Source organism: Canis lupus, chromosome 30 (genome assembly GCF_048164855.1).
Source record: "Canis lupus baileyi chromosome 30, mCanLup2.hap1, whole genome shotgun sequence".
Taxonomy (NCBI): Eukaryota; Metazoa; Chordata; class Mammalia; order Carnivora; family Canidae; genus Canis; species Canis lupus.
In genome coordinates this window covers 11343230-11362441 of record NC_132867.1, presented here as the reverse complement: position 1 = coordinate 11362441, position 19212 = coordinate 11343230, and the positions used below count along the sequence as shown (strand labels likewise).

Sequence of the window (19212 nt, the reverse complement as noted above, 5' to 3'; positions counted from 1 at the left end):
GATACATCACAAAGCAGCAATTATTTTGTCTTTTCCATATTTTAGTCACTTTCTTTTGTTGACATTATTTGCTAAGTCCCCATAATTAGCTAAGGAAGAAGCTCAGGGCCAGAGCTTGAGTGTTTTGATTGAAGCACAAGCTCCTTGGGGCTGTGGGAGAAGAAGGAAAACAAAACAAGACCTGAAGCAAGCTGTATTCAAAAAAGAAATCCAGAGGAAAATATATAACGTACTTAAAATTTTCCATAAGCTTGGTTTAATATGTTACATGGTACCTACAATGACCTCTAAAACAGTAGAAATTTCCCAAAACACTGGCAGCTGTGCACAGTGCCAGATGTTTTATTTAACAGATTTGAAACTAAAAATCAATTTGGTTGTCATTTATTGTCCTTTTGAGGATTTAACCATAAAATGAATCAATAAAAAGGAGAAGAGGGAAACAAACAAGAATCTCTATTTTACATTAAATGTAAAAGGGAATTTTTTTGTGTGACATCAATCCATAATTGTAATAGAATCTTCTACATAGATAGATAGTCAATAGGCAGGCATACATATTCACAAACTCATAACAAATCTACCTACAGAGATACTTGGTATAAAAAAAAAACTATATAATTGGGATGATATATTCAAGGTTTCTTAAAAGAGCTTTCACAGTTTAATGTGAATGTTTGAAATCATTTAGCTTATTTCTTTTTACCTTTAAATTTTCAAGCTGGCAAAACATTTACAAATTGGGGAGAATTTCTCATTATTTTTAGAGCAACTTTTTTTTTTTTTTTACATGAAACTTAAAGCCAAGCAAATACTATTTAAGGTGAGCAGAACACCTAACTTTGCAGTTTGCCTGTTTTTTTTCGTGTTACTAATGGAGTTAGCTGATCTAATCCTTTTACAGAATTACACACCCCTTGTTTATGTCAATGTCATTTTTATTCCTTCTATGTCATTCCTATGTAGTAAATAACTCCATGTTGACCTTTACTCATGTGCCACCTCCCCATGAAGGGCATCTCACAATGTATAGACACAACAGAAAGGATCATGGAAGTTAAGATGTGCTATCCTATATACATAATGTCATCAGTTAGAAGGTGCTCCCAGGAGAATGCTGATCCTCCCTCTTGCTGTGACCAAGCATCTCAGTGATACTCTGCTCCTAAGTGGTGTCAACTGAAAAGAAATAATTTTTGAGACATGAGAAAGGAAGAAATATTTGTAAACTATTTTTTTCCCTAAGGTCTTTCCTCAAATATGTATGCCTCTAGTTCTTAAATACTTACTTATTATGTGTTCATCTATGTTTTCCATAATTTCTTTTTCATGCTGGAATCCAGAATTGAGTACAATTTACTGATAAACTGTGGTTTATGAGAGTGTCTATAAAGGAAGAGAAGTCAGAGGTTCCTGCAAGTTGTTTCTGTAATCTATTAGGGCTCATTAGTTTTTTTTTTCTTAATATCATGGTTAAATAATCAATTAATTTTAATTACACTTCTTACAGTTTGTTGTGATGAGGCTAAAACATACACCACCACCACCCCCCAAGTTGAGAAAGGAAAACGTGACAGGTAATCAAGTACAGAGGTGCTGGCCTGACCTGGCAGTGACTGGAATGGACCACCTAAAGTGTCCAGCTTTCAGGTTAATCTTCCAAGTTCTCTTAAAGGCCTTTTGGTTATAAAAATTTTAATTTCTAGGAGAGATTATGAAACACTGCATCTACTTTCCTCAAATATACGTTGCTTTTCCATAGCTTCGGGTACTCACTAATGTCTCTCCCTTCTGGAATTCATTCTACTTCACATTTTAGGGGGAGCCTAAACTATTTCTTCCTTCAAGACTTACGAGGAAGCACTTCTAGAATTCTGAATTAAGTGCCTCCCTAGATTTTAGGCTTCTGTAATACATTTGTTGCTCCTGCTCCATTAGCTCCTTCACTGCTAAATCATAGGGCACTTGCCTTTTGTTGTGGTCTGTCATGATGGCAAGATTTCCCCCACTGACTGCCTAGATCTGTCCAACATTGCTTATATAGTGATGATTCTTCTTCTTCTCTTCTTTCCTTTTTCCTATCCCCCTCCCCCTCCCTCTCTCCTCCTCCTCCTCCTCCTCCTCCTCCTCCTCCTCCTCCTTCTTCTTCTTCTTCTTCTTCTTCTTCTTCTTCTTCTTCTTCTTCTTCTTCTTCTTCTTCCTTCTCCTTCTCCTTCTTCTCCTTCTCCTTCTCCTTCTCCTTCTTCTTCTTCTTCTTTGGAAACTACTACCTAAGCCTCTCCCTGAGATGTGCCATTGTGAGTTAATAGCAAATAGAAAATATATCTATTGTGTCTTCCCCAGTTCTTGGCATAGAGCTCCTAAAACCCTTGTGGATATCTAAGTGATCAAAATACTTCTGTTCTAATATTTTTTTTTGATCCCAGACTCTGAGTTCCTAAGTCCCTTGGAATTTCCTGAGTAATAGTGTCTATTGCTCCTTTTTTTAACAGTTAAAAATATTTTGTTATCATTTTATTTTTTTCTTTTTAAAAAATCATTTTATTTTATCTCACCATGATAAATGTACTCCTTAATCTCCACCCCCTGTTTCTCCCATCCTTTCACCCTCTCCCCTCTGGTAATCAGCAGTTTGTTCTTTATAGCTAAGAGTCCATTTTTTGGTTTGCCTCCTCTCTCTCTTTTAACCTTTGCTAATTTGTTTTTTTTTCTTCAATTCCACATATAAGTGAGATCATGTGGTATTTATCTTTCCTCTGACTTATTTCGCTTAAAATTATAGTCCCTAGCTCAATTCATGTTGTTGCAAATGGCAAGATTTCATTCTTTTTTTTATGGTTAAATAATATTTCCTTGTACATATATATACCACATCTTCTTTACCCATTCATCTATCAATGGATACCTGGGCTGCTACCATAGTTTGGCTATTGTAAATAATGCTGCAGTAAACATAGGGATGCATGTATCTCTTTCAGTTAGTGTTTACATATTTTTTTGTTAAATACCCAGTAGCATGATTCCTGGATCATAGAGTGGTTCTATTTTTAATTTTTTGAGGTGGTTCTATTTTTAATTTTTTGAGGAACTTCCATACTGTTTTCTACAGTGGCTACACCAGTTTGCATTCCCACCAACAGAGCATGAGGGTTCTTTTATCTTCACATTCTCTCCAACCCCTGTTGTTTCTTGTATTTGCTCATCTATTCATTCTTTAATCATTGTGCATCTTCTATGGTTTAGCTTTCTTTCTCAAATATAATACACTAAATACATAAGTGCATTTTGACTGTCCTTTTAAATATTACAACAATAGCTAAATGTAGAAGTACTCTTTTGCTGAAATTTGTTCTATCACTTGATTTTTTAGCTGTAATGATGGTTTCAGGATCTTGTAACAGAAACTAGAGGCTCTCTGCAGTCTCAGAAAACCCCTAGTGCTTTTCCTAGTCTTCACTTCCTGATATCATAAGATTTAAGATCACATTACCTGACAGAGATACGATAGTCACCATAAACATAAAAACAATGAAGAGTCTAAAACCATGTTAATAACAATAATTAAGATTATTTTATCACTAAATTTGTATTTTTATTTTTTTTTAAGATTTATTTATTTATTTATGATAGACAGAGAGAGAGAGAGAGGCAGAGACACAGGAGGAGGGAGAAGCAGGCTCCATGCCGGGAGCCTGACATGGGACTTGATCCTGGGACTCCAGGATCGTGCCCTGGGCCAAAGGCAGGCGCTAAACTGCTAAGCCACCCAGGGATCCCCTATCACTAAATTTGTAAGTTAATATTGTCCTTCCATTTAAAAAAAAAAAAAAAAAACAATTGATGGAGAAAAAAGATGGCAGTGTTCCAATGTTTCTTATTTGGAAAAATAAACTGAAGTAATATTGATAAGTAAAATAGCCACCATCTCTGGGTCTGTCTGATTTTTATTGTTGTTGTGTTAAAATATTACTGGCCTCTAGATCCATACTTTGATAAGGGCTTTTCTAGAACAGATGCTGACTATTGTTCCTGGAGATGAATCTTTGTAGGTCTAATCACAGGCAATATATCTAAACTGTTTGCTCAGAAGTAAATCTCAGAATAATAAATGCATGGAATTGACTAGGAAATAATGCTTTGCAAGTAGTATTGTGCTGCTTAGAATTGTAATATGAGTCTTATTTTCCAACAAAAATAGCATTATCTTTTTAGTTCAAAATGAGTAATTTGTGGCCTTGAGGCTCATGTGAGACAAGCTGGCATTCCACCACTGTCTTTGACTGAGCCCTCATCTGCCTACGAGGAGCCTTCGTGGTATTTGCATTAGAGTCCTTTGCGGTTGCAGCTACTCAGGAGCTCAGCGAAAGAAAAAACACTAATTATATGTTGGAGGAATAGTGAAGTCATGTAAAGGAAGGAAAAGTACTCCATAGATCACAATAGCAAAAGAACACAAATTCTCTTTGAGATATTAGCTAGCAAATTTAAGCCCTATCCTGCTAACAGCCATGTTTTGCATCATCAACTTTTTGCAACTGAAATTGTTTACCCTTTCTAATTCAAGGTTTCTTTAATCATAATTTATTTATTTACTTTTCCTTTAATCATAATTTAGAACAAGGAATCCTTATATTTCATGGTACAAAAGAGCAATATGTTGAGTAAGATAGTTTGAGAGGAAATTGTAAGATATTTTTGAATTAGCCCCACCTACTGTATGCAAAAATTCATGTATTTATTTTTAATGATTGAGTATCTTGTGAGTTGTTTTCTTTACAGGTAAATTATTTTAAGAATATTATAAACGCAAAATAATTGTATTCTTCAAATATTATAAAAATAGCTATATTTGTATATAGTATTTTTAGTTATATATAATGAATTATTTCAACTGCCTTAACAGATACCTTTATAAGTATGAAATTATTGTTATGATTTTAGTGGTGTAGGTTGAAGAGGGAAAACTCTGAAGAATATTATTGTCATTTAATATATAATAAGATTTTTATGGCATTCTAAAAAAGATAGTTAAGGCAATGTGTTTAAAATGCACAAACTAAACTCACAGGTTTAAACCAAATGCTTTTCTTAATTAGGTGTTAGACAAAAACAGTGTACAAAACCTTTTCTTTAATTAAAAAATATGTATACCTGATAACTCTAACAATAAATATTGGTTCACTGATCATAAAATGATTTTTAAAAAACCCTTAAAATATTACTTAGTCCCCTTATCTTTCTAACATTAGAACCGACTTGTTCCACATCAGCTTTGATAAATATGCTCTTTAATAAGTCATCCTGAGATACATGCACTTTGCTCTGAGGCTGTGGCATCTATTCAAGTCTCTCTAGATTCATTTACAGCTCAAAATCCTGCTCTTTCTGTGCTTTTGTCATCCCCAATCAAAGCCATTATTATGGGATTGCTTCTTCAATTTCCTGTGTCTGAGTTTCCTGCTACCACTTACCTTTAGCAGAAACCAAGGCAGAGAGCAGAAAAGAACTCAAGATAGATTTCTACCCTATGAGAATCATTTCCTCTTATCAAAAACAGGCTCCTTTTCTCTCTACCTCTCCCTGAGAATCACCATTCCACTAGTGAGGTGGATTACAGCCAGAGAGTTATTGAAATGCAAAAGGTTTTCTTCAATTTCTTCATACTCCCAAGGGCAACCCACATTTCCTCTCGTAATCTTTTGAAGTTAACTCTCTACCCATTGCTTTGTGAGTTATGTAGTCCTTTGTCAACCCCTCAAGGTGCTAGCAGTCTAGGAAAAGTAGAAAATGAATTTTAATAAAAGCCATTTAAACATGATATAATAAGGATAGAGAAGTAGAAAGTAATTATTTTTAAAAAATGAGATTTTGTCCACAGACACACAAGAACTTATTTCAATCATAACACGAGTAAGATATTTCTGTATTAATGTTTTTTTTTTTTTCCTTTTTTGTTCCCCTCAAACTTTAATGTGTATAGAATCACCTGGGAATCTTGTTGAACTGCTAATTCTAATTTGGAAGATTTTGAAAAGCTTAGACCTAAGATGCTGCATTCTTTTTTTTTTTTTTTTTTTTTTTTAAGATTTTATTTATTGGGCAGCCCGGGTGGCTCAGTGGTTTAGCGCTGCCTTCAGCCCAGGGCCTGATCCTGGGGACCCAGGATCGAGTCCTACATCAGGTTTTCTGCAAGGAGCCTGCTTCTCCATCTGCTGTGTCTCTGCCTCTCTCTCTCTCCATGTCTCTCATGAATAAATAAATAAAAAATCTTTTAAAAAAGGATTTTATTTATTTCCTCATGAGTGACACAGAGAGAGGCAGAGACACAAGCAGAGGGAGAAACAGGCTCCCTACGTGCTGCCTGATGTGGGACTTGATCCCAGGACACTGGGATGGGGTTTGAGCGGTAGGCAGATGCTCAACCACTGAGCCACCAGTGTCCCAAGATGCTGCATTCTTCACACTCTCCCATGGTGCCGGGTGATGCTGAAGTTGCTGGTCAAGGACCACAGTAAGCAACATGATCAGTCCTTGAAAAAAATTCAGCAGTAAAGAGGCATAGGCGGGAATTGTGAATTGTGTTGAGAAAGGAGTCTTTGGGTGGGGTTCAAAACACAGAACCGGATTTTGGGAGATGATTTTACCACCTCACAAAGCAGGAAGGAAGCCTTTTAAAAGATACCAACAACACTGGGGAAAAGGATAAACCCTGCCAAGTCAAAATAAAACACAAGAGGTAGACACCAATGTAAGTATAAGTCCCACCAATGTAAGTATAAGTATAAGAACTACCAGAAACTTGGAAGGAGAACAAAACATTATCATAATTAGCACAGCATAGTAACACTGCAAAGTTACTACCCTGGAAATGTCTACATGCAAAAACAGAGCCAAAAATAACTTGCAAATACTTGGCAGCAAATTACAGAGTGTGACATTCTTGAACCAAAAATATCAGGGGAAAGTACAAACGCTGTGTCCCACTACCGCATTTATGCTTCCGAGTTTCCTGCATTTGGGGAAATCACAGTGGGCAGCCCATCCAGAGTGCAATGGATAAGCCTGGCTCTGGGAAGACCACCTTCGTGAGTATGGTGTCTCTCTCCCAGCTAAGTATCTTTTTTTTCCTTTTTAATGAAACGTTCTTCTGATTAAAGTGTTCCTTAATCAGACCTGATGTTTCATGTTATTTAAAGGACATCAATAACAATACAATCGAGCAATGAAATAGAGAAGCCTCAATATGGTGCCCTTGCTCAGACCTCAATTTGAGACTTGACCAGAATATTCATTACAGTCAATGCAAATTCTGATTCCAAAATAGGTTGATTATTCTTCTCTCACAGAGGTGTGGACTAGTTAAAAAAAAAAAAAAAAAAAAAAAAAAAAAAAAAAAAAAGCTAGGGCAAAGGAAAAGGAAAATTTAAAAAAAGAAAAAAACAAAGCAAAACAAAAAAACCCAAACCCAACCCAATTAGTGGTTTCCCCTAGATGTTGAAATACAGAAATTTTACTTAAGCAGAACAAAAGCCAAAGATGCAAGCATAAAATTTTAGTGGAAATGGATAATTAGTAAATTCTTTTTAACAAGACCTGTTAAAAATTCTGTAAATTCTTTTTTAAGTATCTATTATCCTTAAAAAACAGATCTTTTGACCTTTAGGAAATCTTTTGCCTTGGAAAAATTAACTTTTAGGAAATTCATCAATTGTTTCACCTATTATTTTATTCATTTACAGCACAGATATTTGAGTTCCATTGTACTAACTGTGGGTAAGACTCAGTACCTAGTCTCAAGGAGATTATAATGTAGTTCAGTCAAATGTATATACATTAAAGAGTGTATTAGGATCTATATATGACTGCCACCTGATGCTTGCTCTAAAATATCCTACATACTAGTAGTCTAGTAGTCTTGGAACTCCTCATAAACCTGATATGTAAAGCAGAGGAGAATGGAATTATGTTTACTAAAGCTTACATGAAGGTGCATGGAGCCAGAATAGTCAGAGGCAATGATAGGAAGAAAGACTTGGATCTCACTGAATTTTAATCTGGGGGGCAAGGGGACTGGGACTTGACTTGGACTCGATTCTGAGGCTTTGTCTCATACAGCTTTTTTTTTTTTTTTTTTTAGATTTTTTTTTTATTCACACACAGAGAGAGAGAGAGAGAGAGAGAGAGAGGAAGAGACACAGGCAGAGGGAGAAGCAGGCTCCATACAGGGAGCCCGACGGGGGACTTGATTCCAAGCCTCCAGGATCAGGCCCTGGGCCGAAGGTGGCGCTAAACCACTGAGCCACCTGGGCTGCTCCTCATTCAGCTTTTATTAAGAGAGCTAGCAGATTAGCTTTAAGAATGATTAACTTTGGGAATCAGAGAAAAACATGTTTACTTCAAAAGGTGAAAGAATAGGCTATTGACTCAAGGAAGGGGAGCAGAGGAGCTGTGTCTGGAGAGCAATGTGGTCAAGGGTCAGTGTGCCCATTCAGGACCCCATATATTCCCAGCGTGCTGAGGACCACGAGATTCAATTCTCAGATAAGCTCTGCATCTGGTTCCCCACATATCCCCCCCCCCTTTTTTTAAGTAAAGTAATCATGACCAGCTTCCAGACCAGTTTTTCTTGTTGGTTTAAACATCTTATTTTGATCTGACAGAGGAATTACTAATGATGACTACCATCATGAGAAACAGATTAGTAGGATTTTCTGGTTGGCCTAATGCACGGAGGTGTCTCTGGGCCTCATCTGTAGTCTTTTTCACTTGCCCTAAAGTCATCATTGGAGCCTATTGTCTCTGGAGCAATGGGTCAGCCTTTGTCCCTTCATGTTGGGGCATCATCTCCTCTGTGTCCATGGTAAGGTTTCACCCAGCCACCTGGAGCCCAAATGCAAGTTTTATTATCCCCTTTTATACAAGCATAACCTCTTCCCCATGTTATAGGAGGTTCTGGCCCTTTCAACTGCCCCATTTCCAAGTGTCTCTATCTAACCAGGACCTCTCCATGGCATGATATTGATGACAGCCTTGCATGGCATTCTGCCTCAGAGTAGCCAACATCCAAAAAAGAGAAAAAAATTGAGGGCAATAAGGGAAAGGTGTAGTAATGTTCATGGGGGATAACTGTCTCCTAGTCTCCCTTTTTTGTTTTGTCAATTTTGTTTTAAGAGCAGTATTCATGCATTCCATGATAGCTTGGTCTCATGGGTTATAGGGAATATCAAAGATGTGGGTGATTCCTCATGTGGAGCAAAACTGAGCAAAATCTTTACTAGTGTAGGCTGGGCCATTGTCAGTTTTAATGGGTTTTGGAAGTCCCATGACTGCAAAAACCTCAAGGCAATGTTGGCATACATGGGTTACAGCTTCCCCAGAGAGCAGAGTAGCTCAAACCATATGAGAAAAGGGGTCTACAGACACATGCATGCAAGACAAGCAGCCAAATTGTTTTACATGAGTCACATCCATTTGCCAAAGTTCATTGGGAGTAAGGACACGAGGGTTAACTCCCAAATTTGTCACCTAGAAAAGTGATCATTGACAGAATGGACAGGAGTGTACGATCTGTTGAGCAAGTCATCACGAAACATTAAGAGAATAATTTTCAAAGGCTATGGGTAGACTGGTGAAGAAGAGCATGAGGAGCCTGTGTTTGGTGAAATATAGAACATATTATTGAATTGGCAGCAGCATTGCCAGGGCCAGGGGTGCTGGGAGTTTAGAATGTGATCAAATGTGAGTTATGTAAAGGGTGTGATGGTGAGAGTGAACAATTGTTGTAAAGTTTGGAAAAGGGAGCTAAGGTTCTTAGAGGGTATGTGCTTGATTTTTGCATTTTCAATATCATGGACTGATCCTACAATGTAATGGAAGTCGGAAACAATGTTGAGAGGTTGAGAGAAAGCTTGTAAAGCCAAAATAACAGTGAAAACTTCAACTCGCTGAGAAGAGGTATAGGAGGTGATTTCTGCATAGGAGGCTTCAGAGGTCCAATATGCAGCTTTGCTATCACTGGATCCATCTGTAAAAACGCTTGCTCCTAGTGAGAGCATTAGGATGGATGAATTTTGAATAATAGTGGGAATAACAAAGGAAGTGGAGGTAATGAATTGTAATGGTTTTTTGGAAGGTGACTGATTGGAAACTTCTCCCAAATAGCAAGGGCTATCTGCCATTCCAAGCATTCTATTCTCTGCCATAGAGAGCCAGGGTGCCTTTTGTTGTCCTTGGGTAAAAAGTAACATTATTTGAGGAGGCTCTTTTCCTAATAATTGTACACATCTAGAATCCCCCTTGGTAATTGTTTTGCAAGTTAGAGTCCAATATGGGGTTAGGGATTGAGATTCCTGATTGGATAAATGGATCCATTCTAGGATGACTAGGTCAGGTGTAAACTGTATGAGCACCCCAATGGGGGATATATCTGACCAAGTGAGTTGTAATTTTACAGGAAATTGTGGATTAACTCAATGAGCTTGCAAGTGGTTAACAGCTAGCTGTGTAGCTTCCAATTCCTTTTCAGTTTGGGGGCTCAGGTGACGAGAAGAATTAAGGGCAGTGTTACCTTGTAGAGTATTGAACAAATGTGATAGGGGATGTGCAGGGATGCCCAATAAAGGGTGAATCCAATTGATGTCTCCCAATTGATGTTTCAATGTCTCCAATTAAAGTCATTTAAAGTTTGGAGGTTTGTTTTTCTGATAGAAATCTTTTGTGGCCTAATGGTAGGTTTATCCATAAGGTAGCTCAAATATTGGAAAGGAGGGGTATGTTGAATTTTTTCAGGGGCTACTTGTAAATTCCATTCAATTAGATATTGCTCTACTTGTAAGAAAAGGGTATCAAGGTCTGATCATGTGACTGAGGCCAGTAGTATGTCATCCATATAGTGGATATATAGGCTTTCGGGAAGGTTTCTCGGGGTCAACATAAAGCAAGAGCCATATAATGTTAACATTTGGTAGGACTACTAGCCATGCCCTGTGGAAGGACTTTCCATTGGTATCTCTGAATTGGTTCAATGTTATTGATGGAAGGGACAGAGAAAGTAAATTGTTTTTTTATCTTGAGTAGCCAATGGAATAGTAAAAAGGCAATTTTTTAAATCAGTGATTATTAAAGGCCAATCAAGAGGTATTGCAGAAGGCGAGGGGAGTACTGGCTGGAAAGCTCCCATAGGTTGCATGACTTTGTTAACTGCTTATTAGTCTTGAGTCAAATGCTATTTCCCATATTTTTTAGGAATTACAAAGACAGGTATCCCAAGGACAGTGAGAAAGCTCAGTATGTCCCACCTCCAATTGTTGCTTAACAAGTTCCTGTAAATTTTGTAAATTTTCCCAGTTATAGGCCACTGCTCTACCCGTAAAGGAGTATCTATAAGCCATGTTAGAGACATGGCATGGCCTGGGGATTCTTCAGCAGTGACCACAGTTAAAAATTTTGCTTATAACCTAATCCATGTCTTCCAATCTACGAGGAGGGGGTGATGGTTCTTTGATTCCTTGCCCATATTTTCCTAACCCTTGTCCTTCTTTATAGTCCATTTGTTCCATTATCTGAAAACCCTTAGGTTTAGTGGCAATGATAACCTTCATGTGCTTCATGATATCTCCACCCCATATGTTGATAGGAATAGAGGCCACATAGGGAATGACTTAGTTCCTGAGGCCCCCTCAGGGCCTTTCCAAGTGAGAATGCTAGAGCTTTGTCCCATCCATCTGGGGGTTTCCAATCCTGTGAGGGATGCGGAGGGCTGTTTTAAAGGCCAAAATGTTGACCACTCATGATGGGCTATAACAGTTGCATCAGCACCCATATCAAGTACAGCCACTCTGGAAAATAGTGTGGAGGTTCCACAAGAAGTTAAAAATAGAGCTACCCTATGACCCAGCAATTGCACTGCTGGGTATTTCCCTCAAAGATACAGATGCAGTGACCTAATGATCCTAATGGGTAGGATCATTCCCATTACTTTTAAATGTGCCAGAATGGCATTCCCTTTGAACTTTTGAAACAATTCTCTGCCTTTTGAGGTTTTGGGGCTTTTTTTAAAGCTGCTGCCAGAACTGTTGATGTTCATGGGTACTCGCATTTTGGCTTCCTCTCCAATAATCTGAAATAGAGCCCTTATGTCTTATAGGGGCAATGACTCTTTGGCAGTCGGCATTAGCATTTTCATAGCCAGCTGCTTGACTAGGACATCTGCAGCCTGAGCATGGGTGACCTGCCCCCACACCACTTTAGTAAGGCCATCGATGAAATCAGCATAATTTTCTGAAGGCCCCTCCACCCATTTTGTAAGCGACCTTATGGCCCAAGCCCTTTGGGCAGCTGGGGAAATTTGCTCTCAGGCTTGGGAAGCATATATCAATTGATTATGGAGAGTTTGAAAATTTCCAGTCCCAACAAACAAGTTGAAAGTAACAGGGATATTAGCACGCCTGTTGCTATGGGCCTGTTCCCAAGCAAAGTCTCCAAAAAGCAGATTTCCATCGTAAACACATACTCCCTGTTAAGGAGGCCTTTGCTATTTGAAGCCAATCCCAAGGACCGAGCCACATATGAGCCATGGCCCCCAATATAGTTTGAGTCAAAGGGGCCTGCAAATGTTCGGTGGATACATGTGCCCCAGCTTGTTTAAGCAAACATTTTATTTTATTTTATTTTATTTATTTTAATTTTAAGGATTTTATTTATTCATGATAGAGAGAAAGAGAGAGAGAGAGAGGCAGAAGTAGGCTCCATGCGGGAAGCCCGACGTGGTACTCGATCTTGGGTCTCCAGGATCACGCCCGGGGCCAAAGGCAGGCGCCAAACCACTGAGCCACCCAGGGATCCCCTAAGCAAACATTTTAGAAGAGAAACAGAGTGGGTTAAGCTAGACGAATTCCGCCCCATGGTTACCCTGCCTGAAACCCAGCCCAGCCTCTGCTGGTGGCGGGACCCAAGCCACAGGTGTCACTGCTGCAGTACTCCCCATTACCCATTTCTCGTCCCTGTTCCAGTGTCACTTGCCAGGGGCCGGGATAGTCAGCGGCAACAATATGAAGAAAGACTCAAGAGTCTCACTGAATTTTAACCTGGGGGACAAGAGGACCAAGGCTCGGATTCCGACTCCACCCCAGGCTTTGTCTCCTCCAGCTTTTATTAAGAGAGCCAACAGATTAGCTATGGGAATGATTAACTTTGGGAAGTGGAAAAAAACTTCTGCTGTTTTTGTTGACTTCAAAGGTGAAAGAATAGGCTGTTGACTCAAGGAGGGGCAGTGGAGATGTGTCCAAGGGTCAGAGTGCCCACTCAGGGCCTCAGTATCCCCAGTGTGCCGAGGATTAGAGATTGAGTTCTTGGATAAGCTGGCAGCTAGTTCCCCACATGAAGGTCCTGAAATCATATGCTCCCATATTTCCCTTAGATATCTGGCAAAGCTTTGGAATCATTGGAATTTAATAAAAGGATGAGAATTTTTCAAAAGGATGAGAATAGGGGAAAGGGAAACGAAAAGAGAATCTGCTTCCTTGGGGGCTGTTCCCAGTCTGGGCCAGAAGTTGTCAGGGAGGAAGCAGCCCTCGGAACCCAAAATGGACAAGTGTGCATAGGGCCTTTCTTTGGTGGAGGGTCAACAGCAGCCCAAAATGACACTGTGGCAGGGCTGCGTGGGAATAGATTCAACATTTATTTTTCTATTCTTAAAGGCAGAGAATAGATTTCTGATTCTGTGGAGGATCTGGCATTGTGGTTGCTGGGTCTTTTCCCTGCCTTCTTTACTTTTCTTCATGTTCATAAAACAGCACTCGATTTTAGCCTAAGCCTTTCTTCATTCCTCAGGAGTGGGTGCTACAGTTGTTATCGTGAGTTCAGCTGTCCTGACAGACAGTAAAGCTAGCCGTGGCCTGAGGAAGGATGTCATGAGGATGTCATGAGATGGAATACAGGGCAGGAGGAGCAGTGCTGCGTGTCTGGTAGATTCAGAACTCCTATGAGTAACTGGTATTCTCTGGGATTCTTTGCTGGTCTCCTTCCCTTGCACGCTCCTCTCCTCCTCCTCACACCCAAGATACAGAAAGGAGATCCAAGAGGCTACATTTACTCTCCCTTACACTGCACCTCCACCCCCCTTCCGAGTCACCAGGCTCTGCAAGCGTGCAGTGTCTCTGCTGCTGCTTCAGCCCAGGGAACCCTAACTGAGCTGGTCACCTGGTGAGCCGCCTCCAGCTTTTCCATGTTTTCCTTTTTTGGGTTAGTGTGATCTTCCTATGCTTTAGTTTTTTTCTTTTTGTCTTATTTTAATATTATTTCAAGGACTTATCTGCATGCCAGAATTCTTTCTAATACCCAATTCTGAATATATTTATTGCTAGAAAACTCTCAAAATTTTCCCAGCATCCTGTATGTTTGTCAGCATCCCCGAATGCACTTAGAGCTTCCTCAGTCTCTTTATATTCAACACTTAACGTAATGGCAGGCCCTAATTCATGCTTCGTCTGATAATAAACACATTATCTAAAAAAATCTGAATCTTGAAAATTTTCTTCCTGTAAGTATGTGCTATAGGGTAACCCAGCTATGCTCTCCCGAGGTGGATGTATAACATCAGAAAAAGTTATTTTGGAAAATGTGAAAAAAAAATCATAGAAAAAATAGCTTCTCCTATGTTTGTGCTTCTGGAGTTTTAATCATGTTCACTGTCTTATTACACAGAGGCTAAAAGTTAAGGGTTTATTTTAAGTGCCTAAAATCATTTTTAAACTTTTTGTTTCATAAAGGCTGCTTAGCACTCTAATGAAGCATCATTAGAATTCTTAGCACAATTATTGACTAGAATGATTTTTTGAGGTCTTGCTTCAGGCTGAGCATCTGGACCCTGGAAATGATCCATGATCTCCCCAGCACCACCCAGATATATAGATTTAAGTTCAAGTAGTTGGGACAGAAGGGCTCTTCCCCGTTGTGACTCCTGAACAATGTGTGAAAATTTGAGGGCATATCTCCAGGTTTAGGTAATACCCACATGTTTGGAGGTGTCTTAGGGCAGCTGAAGTTCTTCATGTTGTTGATAGACACACACATGTGAAGGAACATCCATTTCATAAGGACTCTGTAAATATAAATAGGTATGTTTCCAACATACATTCATGTTGCTAACACCTTTGATATTTTTCCTCCTGATGAGAGAGTTGCCAGTGTTATATAGCATCCTATACACACTCAGTAACCATTTATCCTAAATAAAGATCAACATTAATTTAAATTAACTATTTGCCTACAACCAGGAGACAGTTTAAGAACTAGGAAAATATGTGATTATACAATCATTTTTTTCAATAAATATTGGCTTGGTGCTACTGCTTTGAACCCCAAATGTAGATGCTCAAAGTTCACAATTTGAACTGGTATAATACTATTTCTTCCAGATTCACACTCCCATAGTCCTCAGTTGTATTTCTATTCTAACACAATATCATGATATAATTATTTGCCAACATGTCTGACTACATTCAAAACTGAGCTTCTCAATACAAAAAGTGACCAATTTATTGTTGTATGTATAGTAACTAAGGAAGATAATAGGCAATCAACGTATGTTTATAGAATAAACATATAAATGAATAAGTGGGTGAATGAATACATAAATGAATGAAAGAATAGACTAGACTTGAGCTAATAAATTGATTTTAGATGTTAAATTCTTTAAAAAGGATTTCAGGCTATACACTATTTTAAATGTATGTATAGTATTAAACAACAGAAATTCAATCAAGTAAATTTTAAAGATCTAATTGGCTTTATTAATCAATTCATGAATTAGGCAGCATCCCATCTAGCATGTAAAGGGAAGCTGCATAGGGTTATAGAGAGGGAAATGTTTTTAAAGGTAGAGAGGGAGTGGGAAAAAATATTAGCAAAGAATCCATTGTTTTAGGCAAGATTGCCCTCTTACCAAAAATGGAAGAAGTCATGAGTAATTTCCTAGTGCCGACCTGGAAATTTCCACATTGACTGGCTAATTGTTTCATTTCTGGGGAATTTTACCTGTAATCAGGTTAGGTATTAAGTCTTGGTTTACTGACTCGGGACTTTAACCTTAGTAATGCCAATTTGGGACTTTGATTTCCTTTTAAAAGTACAAACATGAATTAATATATGTATATGTTCACATGCACACACACACACATATGCACAAGCTGAGTTCCTATAATGTGCCAGACATAGTTTAGTGCTTTATGTACGAATTTATTGGACCACACTTTACATATGAGAGAAGTGGCCCAGAGAGATCAGGAACTTACATCAAGTCACATAGATGAAAAGTGACTAGCACACTATGATTGCATGATTTCAAAGCTTATTAATTTTTACTATAGAATGATTCTAAAGTTTGATATTCTCCGCTAATATCATATGCTGATAAATAAAAATGTTCTGTGAAAGTAGATGTACACAATCTTAACTTCCAAGAGGTTTTGAAAGTCCAAAAATTAATTAAATATAAAGATGTCTGTAGTTGAGAATGAGAAGCAACCTTCAAATGATAAATCTTCCTAGAAACAACAGAGAAATTGTAAAGAGAATTGAGACAACAGAGACATCATTTATTTTTATGGGGAAAATGCTGAATCAAGGGCTTTGTAATAGCTATTGAAGAGAAAGAAAACATCAGTTGCTAGACTTTTTGTTTTCAAGTGATATGTGGCACTTACTTCTGATTAAGGATGAATTGAATTGTAGTATGGTGTTGTTATCATCAATTATTAGTTGAGCGCCTCATATGTACTGGAATCTTTATTATGTACTGGAATATAGCAGTAAAGCAAAAACTAAATGTTTTTGTCCCAAGAGATTTTATATTTTATTAGTAAAGACATACATTAAATAAATGACTGCACAAATATTGTGATGAATATTCTAATGTTAAAAAATATATATAGCATTGTAGGAAATAAATGTGGAGAAACAATATAGTCTAGGGATCAAGAAAAGTTACTAGTGGAGAGAAATATTTAATATTAAATATTTAAGCTGAAATTGTGGGTGCTTCCAAGAGTCACGTGTTACTCGACATTCCCCCTAAGAGAATCTCTGATTTTAAGAGTTCTAGTGAAATCAATTGCTTTTTATATGCCCATGTTTGAAGCAGAAAGGATAAGCTTTCCCCCTGCTCCATCCTCATATTCATGGGTATCTTCTATTTGCCTCTCTTTCTATCAATCTACCTATCTACTTATCTATCTACTTACTCATCAAGAAAGAGAGAAAGAGAGAGAGGGAGAAAGAGAGAGAGAGAGTAAGACAGAAAGGAAGGAAGGAAAAGTTATATAGGTGGCAGATGGACTCAATCAAAAAGGAAGTTGACAACAAAGTAAGCCAGTGGGGTAAGTATTACTAATAATGGAGCCTTGACTCTTGTCTCATGTCACACAGGTGTGTAGATGTGTTCGGTGTTTTTGCCCATATTGTCATTATAGGTACACACACACACACACACTTGTTTCCAAGATCAAATAATGCCTTTCCCCCCCTTATTGTCTACTCTATTCTAACTAATGTAAAATATTAGAGTCTGCAGTTCAAGGAGATTGAAATGATCACACTTTTGATTCATTTCATTTTTATTTTATTTTTAAAAAAGATTTTATTTATTTATTCATGAGAGACATGTGAGAGAGAGAGAGAGAGAGAGAGAAGCAGAGACACAGGCAGAGGGAGAAGCAGGCTCCATGCAGGGAGCCTGACGTGGGACTCTATCCATGGTCTCCAGGAACACACCCTTGGCGGGGCTACACCGGTGAGCTGCCCGATTCATTTCATTTTAATTCCCAGAAAACAGCCTCCTACATATTCAACTTATATTTAGATATAGTTTTGTAACCACCCTTGTGAAACAAGAACCTAATCCTCTTTTTAAATGAAATGGCAATGTTGCTGGAACAAACACTATCTCTGACATCGAAGTATGAGAGCCATGCTAGGAGGCAAGCAAGAAGTATCCTAGGGAAGGAGACATGAATGCAGCCCAGGCCCACATATCATACGTTCAGCCTGAGTTGTAAGTTCTTCAGTTTTAGACAGAGGATTTTTCTCATTTGCAGATATGAACTATGCTCTTCAGGAAAACCATATTTATTTTGGTATGATCAGCAGTATTCATCACTAATCCCTATATTCTGAGGCTGAATATGTTACAGATTTTATTGTTGTAACAGTTTTTTTTGTGCATATATTTGCCATCACTATTATCTCTTTGTAACTTTAGCTCATTGAATGTTTTGTTGGTATATCATCAGCGCTAGGTAATTTTCATCACAATCACTTCATACATTGATAAGAATTTCTAAAGATAGCTCTATTGATCATCATGTACGCAAAACTTAGGAAACAGAGAAGATGTGATTTCTGAAGTGCTGTAGTTATTTGAAATATAGACAGGGAGTGAAGACTTTTATCTTTCTTAAACATTTTCACCGTCTGAATGCTAGACTTAAGTCTTATGTAACAGCACAAAAATTCTTATCTTCTAAATAATTTATGAAAAAAAATCCTATGTAAGTACAGACTTTGAATGAATATATGCAATGAAAATCAATCTATTATTCATTCTTCTTGCAATTCTATCCAGAAAAAAGGTTATTATGTTAGAAGAGTAAACAAAAAATATATGAAAAAAAGAGTGAAAACAAATTAAATTTGATGATGCCACTAAACTAGCTTTGGGTTCCTCATGTCTCATTTAATATAGTCAAGTCTATGTCATCAGCACCAGTGATGGATTCCTACGAAGTACTGACAAACAACTCTGCCCTCAATCTTTTCTTCTACTCCTCTTGTGCATACTTTATGAACTATTATACAGACGTTGTCTTCTTTATGTTATTCTCCTACTAAAGAATATCGAACACTTAACAATCAAATTAGAAATATATCAGATGGTTAAGCCCACTGTCAATACTTACCTGATATTTTGAATGTATTTCTGTATACAGTTTTTCCTGAAAAGCTATTTCTTACTGCTCCTTACATGCTTTGGTGATTCTTTTTTATTATGCTTCATTTACAGTGTCTTTTCCATTTTCTCTTATTTTTAAGGTAAATATGTTCATTTCCCTTTTTCTGATTCAACAATTACTGAAATAAAATGTATAATGTTGATGGCTGGAATACAGACAAGGATTTCTACTTTCAATATCAGCACAGTGATCATATGTATTGCAG

At 37.8% G+C, this 19212-nt stretch overlaps 1 long non-coding RNA gene and 1 other non-coding gene across 2 annotated transcripts; both read right to left on the bottom strand.

The window, feature by feature from the left end:
* Positions 1-6955: 6955 nt before the first annotated feature.
* LOC140621881 (U1 spliceosomal RNA) lies at positions 6956-7117 on the bottom strand. The gene has a single exon (XR_012021600.1). It is a non-coding gene; the product is annotated as a U1 spliceosomal RNA (small nuclear RNA).
* Positions 7118-8116: 999 nt separating this feature from the next.
* LOC140621457 (uncharacterized) lies at positions 8117-13148 on the bottom strand. Its single transcript, XR_012021160.1, has 2 exons — positions 12989-13148; positions 8117-12844 (listed from the first exon to the last, which is right to left on the bottom strand). It is a non-coding gene; the product is annotated as an uncharacterized lncRNA (long non-coding RNA).
* Positions 13149-19212: the final 6064 nt, after the last annotated feature.